At 36.0% G+C, this 6,613-nt stretch overlaps 1 long non-coding RNA gene across 1 annotated transcript; it reads left to right on the top strand.

The window, feature by feature from the left end:
- The first annotated feature begins 1,530 nt into the window (after window positions 1-1,530).
- Window positions 1,531-6,010, top strand: LOC138641453 (uncharacterized). The gene is made up of 3 exons (XR_011313847.1): window positions 1,531-2,141; window positions 3,318-3,543; window positions 4,366-6,010. It is a non-coding gene; the product is annotated as an uncharacterized lncRNA (long non-coding RNA).
- The last annotated feature ends 603 nt before the right edge of the window (window positions 6,011-6,613 follow it).

Genomic DNA, 6,613 nt, shown 5'->3' with positions numbered 1-6,613 from the left:
ACATTTATTCTATCTATTCTATTCTAACCTGTCAGTGTGATTTTACTGTACACCGCACTGAATTACCGGCTTTTCTGTAGAACACCGCTGCGTATTTCTCGCAAGTTACACTGATGGTCCGTGTGTAATCCATATTTTTCTCGCCCCCATAGACTTTCATTGGTGTATTTTTTGCGCAATGCGCTGACAAATGCAGCATGCTCTGATTTTCTCAGCCAGTAAAATACGACTGTGAAATATACGGCAGATATTAGCTGCCCCTAGAGAATCATTGGTCCGTGTGCAATGCGTTGTTTTTGCGCCTCTCATACATCCATAAAACTCTACTAATACCAACCAACTCCCTATCATAAAGGGTGAAAAAGAGGCATTAAGCGCTAATAGTGTATTTAAAAAAACTTAATATTTTATTATAACACACAATCAATAAACAATAAAAACTTTCAAGACAAGAATTTACAAAGAAATTACTGATATAGCGCATATAAGAGAAGGAATAAACGAACAAAACTGCAGTATATTATGACACCTTCAAAATATCTTTATGGGAACCAGCCCTATAAAGATAAGGAATATTACATATAACAGCAAGCAAATACCAAGTTTAATTACTGAAAAAACACATCTGGCCTATAAATTGACATGTATGTATATCTGTTTTAATGATTAAAACTAAAAATAATCTCGTATATAAAAAATACTGTGGTTCTGACCAAAAAAAAAAAAACACATATCAATATAGACGTATGTGCACCACCTGAAAACCAGGGGAGAAAACGAGTTTATTGCAAACAATCACCAGAATGTATTGAATAAGCAATAGTAACAAAAACACCCTTTACTCAAAAAATACTAGCATTTATGGAAAACAAATTTAAATAAGCCAGTCCGCACTATTAATAGGTAGAATAAAAGTGCTTAGTACTATGCAAAGAAACGCAAGTGCGTATCAGCAGTAAAAAATACTAGTATTTATGGTAATAAATATGTTTGTTCCATTAGCATGTAGGATAAGTAAAGATGCCTAGTACTGTGCAAAAAAACGCAAGTGCGTATCAGCAGCAAATAATACTGGTATTTATAGTAATAAATAAGTCTGTTCCATTAGCATGTAAGATAAAGGTGCCTAGTGCTGTGCAAAAACAACGCAAGTTTGAGTATAAACATAGCTGCACCTTTAGCATGTAGGATAAAGGTGCCTAGTGCTGTGTAAAACAACACAAATGTGTATCAGCTGTAGAAAAAAGCTATAAGTAGGATATGAGCATATCTGCTATGCTAAAGAAAGTGCCAGGTACAAGATAACAAATACTTCTATTGAAAGAGAAACTATTTAATAGCAGCTAAATTCTGTATACCTCACTATGAGTCCTTCCTTGTGTACGCATCAGCAAACCCCGACAGCACCGTTTCGCCTTGTGGGCGCTGCCTAACCCCGTATATTTGTACCCCTGTTCGCAGCTGAATCTAATGTCGGCAATCATGGTTCTATATTGCGCATGCGCCATATATTTTAAATATTAAAAAACATCTGGCTGTCGATAAAATGGAGAATTTTATTAATTCTATTGAGAAAGACATCGATAAATGGGAAAATGAAATTAGCGAGCTCAAATTGAAAAAATTCCAAAGAGATATGGCCGATTTTGAATCTGATAAAATTTTTAGATGGCAATTTCCCAAAAAAAAGCAAAAAGAAGGTGGAAGTAATTATAACAGCACAGGACGAGATCAGACCTCCTTTGCGGAAAGTAGTACCTCATGCAGCGAGGCAGAGAGTTCAAGTGAACACCAGATGCGCACAAGAGCTAATAATCGGGAAAAACGAAAATACCCAGATATCTTCAATCAGAGGAAAATGAATAAACGGTACAATGATAAATCAAAGGTAATTAACCTGTCTAATCATGTTTTGAGTGAGTCACAATTAAAACTTTTGGAAAAGGGTTTGACTTTTTCTCCCTCCTCACACTTAGATAAATTTGAAGTAGTAAAGGACGTGCATTTGTTTGCACGCAAAATCATTCTACAGAAGTTACATCATAAAAGTGATTTGGATGGTTTTGATTGCAATAGTATGGAAATGAAAGCCTTAAAAGATTTGGAAGACCTCTTAGAAGAGAATGAAAAATATAAAGAGGGTAAGTTTCCACTCCATCTTATGGGTAAATCTAAAACTTTCCCTAGCCTAAGTACATGCTCAGCTGTGGAGATATTTACAAGACTAGTCACTAAAGAGGTAGAGGACTTGCCGCCTATTCCCAATTGGATTTCTAATGAGTGTAGAAGAAAATAAAGCCCTAAGAGAACTACAGTCCTTTGAAGATGTAGTAGTCAAAAGAGCTGATAAAGGTGGAAACAATAATCATATGGCCCAATTCCCTTTATGAGAAACAAGTAGCTAAGATCTTGAATAAAAAAGGATGTTACAAAAAAATGTGTTTTAATCCCCTAACACAATTCCAACAGGATTTGGTAGATATCTTGGAAACTGCATATGAAGATGGAATTATCCCCAAGAAATTCGTTGAAGTAATCAGTAAATTGCAACCAAAGATGGCTACTTTTTACATTCTACCAAAACTGCACAAAGACCTAGTAGACCCCCCTGGGAGACCCATAGTGTCGGGTGTAGGGGGATTATGTGAGACAGTCTGTGCAGTTATAGACCATTACCTACAACCATTTGTCTTGGCTCTGCCTTCGTATATAAAAGATACAACTATGATGTTGCAGAGGCTAGACTCCGTACACTTGGAAGAAGGGGCATTTTTTGTCACAGCAGATGTAGAGGCACTATATTCCTCCATCAGACATTCTGACGGATTAGATGCTGTTTCACATTATCTATATGAAAGCAACCTAGATCCACCCTTAATTGAATTATTACTGGCATTACTGAAATTTATATTAGAACACAACGTTTTCATCTTCAAAAAGGATATTTACATGCAAATGCAAAAAACAGCCATGGGGGCCAAATGTGCCCCCGCTTATGCAAATCTTTTTATGGGGTTTTGGGAGCGCAAGATTTTTCAGGAGGATGGCATTCTGGGTAATGAGGCAATTCACGGGTGGAGTCGTTATATAGACGATGTCCTATTTATCTGGGAGGACTCTCTGGATAACCTACATATGTTGATGGAAATATTAAACCAAAACAATTTGAACATTAAATTGACTTATAACTACGGTAGGAAGGTAGAAATTTTAGATCTCAAAATAGAAGCTCTCCCGGATGGAAGAGTTGTGACAGATGTTTTTAGAAAGCCTACAGCTACGAATACCCTTTTATGTGCCTCTTCTGCCCATCATAGGTCGACTCTAAACGGAATTCCTACAGGACAGTTTATGAGGATTAAAAGGATCTGCACTACAGAAGAAGACTTCAAACATCAAGCAGAGGACCTCACTCAAAGATTAAAAGATCGAGGGTATAGTAACAGGCAAATAAAAAGAGGTCTAAAAAAGGCATTAAGATGTTCCAGGGAAGACCTTTTATATACCCAGAAGAAAAAAGAAAAGACAGAGAAAAATAATCAGGTAAGGTTCATCACCGATTACAACAATGGCCAGAATTGGTGTCCATCATGCAAAAACATTGGGGGGTCTTACTATCGGACCCAATTTTGAAGAATATTCTACCTAGCCATCCCCTAATGACACCTAGAAGATCTAGAAATTTGGGAGACTATTTGGTACATAGTCACTACTCTGAAATTCCTATAAAAAAATCTAGAACCGAATTAAATGGATTTTTCCCATGTAACTCCTGCAAGGCGTGCAATAACCATTTTAAAAGTACTTCATTTGAGAACTATAATGGAACTAAAGTCTACAACATTTGGAAGACCCTAACATGTACGTCAAAAGGAGTAGTGTACCATGCCCGTTGTCCGTGCAATAAAATCTATATAGGTTTGACAACGCGTGAATTGAGAGTGAGGACAAGGGAACACATAAGGGACATTGAAAAAGCAGCCATATGTGAGGATATCAGTACCCTTAAAACGCTACCAAGGCATTTCAGATTGCATCATAAATGTGACCCATCAGGTTTAAAGGTTCAAGCTATTGACCAAGTATGTCTTGGTCCTAGAGGAGGTAATATTGGTAAAATTCTGGCTCAAAAGGAAAGCAAGTGGATTTTCCTATTAGGCACTATGGCCCCGCAAGGCCTTAATGAGAGCCTAGGCTTTAATGCCTTTCTGTGATGTCCATTCTAGCAATTTGAGGTCTCTCAATCAGATTAAGAATAATTTCCCGTTTATCCTGTTTTTAATATTGTTTTGTGTTGTGTGTTGCTTGTCATATTTTAAATAATTTTTCACTTATTTATTCTCTATTTTTTACTTTTTATCTTAGTTTATGAAGGGTCTGTTATGAAAAATATATCTCTGCTCCTACTCTTTTTTGAAGATGAGTGAGCTCTGGACTTTGAAGATTTTAAGCATTAATGGAACTATCTTGGGACAGAGAATTTTCGTCAACAACATTATAAGAAGAACTTATACCCTTTATAGCTTTAACATGTTTGTCGCCCCGTATATTCCCTCTTCTCCCATTTCTGACCTATTTGGTTATTGATATTTTGATTCTCGCAATATCTGGTGTTCTGTACTTTTATTTTTTATTTTTAATATTTGCACTTTCCTTATAAAGTCACATATTGATTAATAGAATGATGTTTTTTATAACTTTATTAATTTATTATTTATTGATGTCATATATTGGTGGGTTTACTTATTATTACAGTTACTTATATATACCTTTTTTGTAATATATATTATTATTCTTATTCTTAGTATTAGATTTATATCATTGTTTGTACTAATATAATTGTCATCTTATTATGGCAGAGTGGTTATAGTTTTTATATACGCATATATTCACTTTAATAGGTGCGGTTCACATATTTACACAGGGTTAAATCTTTTATTATATCATCCATTTATTGTGGAGCGCATGTAGTATTACTTTTCTAGCCAGAATAGCTTGTTCTATAGCATTATATAGTTGCGATTCTACCTCGGCACTTGGGAGGCGCATGCGCTGACAAGAGCTTCCCTCTGTCTTCCTACTACGCCCATCATCGGCGATGTTGAGCGTTTCTCGCTTGCATCCCTAGTGCGGAGTCTAGGAAGACTTTACTCTCTATGTGGGAGCTCTGTTTGTTGGCGCATGCGCAATATAGAACCATGATTGCCGACATTAGATTCAGCTGCGAGCAGGGGTACAAATATACGGGGTTAGGCAGCGCACATACATGCCCCCATTTGAAGAAGCCACAAGGCGAAACGGCGCTGTCGGGGTTTGCTGATGGGTACACAAGGAAGGACTCATAGTGAGGTATACAGAATTTAGCTGCTATTAAATAGTTTCTCTTTCAATAGAAGTATTTGTTATCTTGTACCTGGCACTTTCTTTAGCATAGCAGATACGCTCATATCCTACTTATAGCTTTTTTCTACAGCTGATACACATTTGTGTTGTTTTACACAGCACTAGGCACCTTTATCCTACATGCTAAAGGTGCAGCTATGTTTATACTCAAACTTGCGTTGTTTTTGCACAGCACTAGGCACCTTTATCTTACATGCTAATGGAACAGACTTATTTATTACTATAAATACCAGTATTATTTGCTGCTGATACGCACTTGCGTTTTTTTGCACAGTACTAGGCATCTTTACTTATCCTACATGCTAATGGAACAGACATATTTATTACCATAAATACTAGTATTTTTTACTGGTGATACGCACTTGCGTTTCTTTGCATAGTACTAAGCACTTTTATTCTACCTATTAATAGTGCGGACTGGCTTATTTAAATTTGTTTTCCATAAATGCTAGTATTTTTTGAGTAAAGGGTGTTTTTGTTACTATTGCTTATTCAATACATTCTGGTGATTGTTTGCAATAAACTCGTTTTCTCTCCTGGTTTTCAGGTGGTGCACATACGTCTACTGTATATTGATATGTGTTTTTTTTTTTTTTTGGTTAGAACCACAGTATTTTTTATATACGAGATTATTTTTAGTTTTAATCATTAAAACAGATATACATACATGTCAATTTATAGGCCAGATGTGTTTTTTCAGTAATTAAACTTGGTATTTGCTTGCTGTTATATGTAATATTCCTTATCTTTATAGGGCTGGTTCCCATAAAGATATTTTGAAGGTGTCATAATATACTGCAGTTTTGTTCGTTTATTCCTTCTCTTATATGCGCTATATCAGTAATTTCTTTGTAAATTCTTGTCTTGAAAGTTTTTATTGTTTATTGATTGTGTGTTATGATAAAATATTAAGTTTTTTTAAATACACTATTAGCGCTTAATGCCTCTTTTTCACCCTTTATGATAGGGAGTTGGTTGGTATTATTTGATCTATTGGAGGTGGTGAGTCCACTTTTTCTCTGGATATTGGTTATGTATATCCATAAAACTCTCTAGTGTGATGCCGGCCTTACTGTTCGGGTTTGGCCCCTTCAAACACCAGGTGTTTCTCACGCTGTCACTTGTCCTGTGGTGTTGGCAAGTGGGGTTCATATTTGTGGGATTGATGTCACCTTTGTATTATCAGGTGACATCAAGCCCATGGATTAGT

Source organism: Ranitomeya imitator, chromosome 6 (genome assembly GCF_032444005.1).
Source record: "Ranitomeya imitator isolate aRanImi1 chromosome 6, aRanImi1.pri, whole genome shotgun sequence".
In the NCBI taxonomy this organism is placed as follows: Eukaryota; Metazoa; Chordata; class Amphibia; order Anura; family Dendrobatidae; genus Ranitomeya; species Ranitomeya imitator.
Note: the sequence above shows the minus strand (reverse complement) of the source record. Positions and strands in the feature narration are given on the sequence as shown.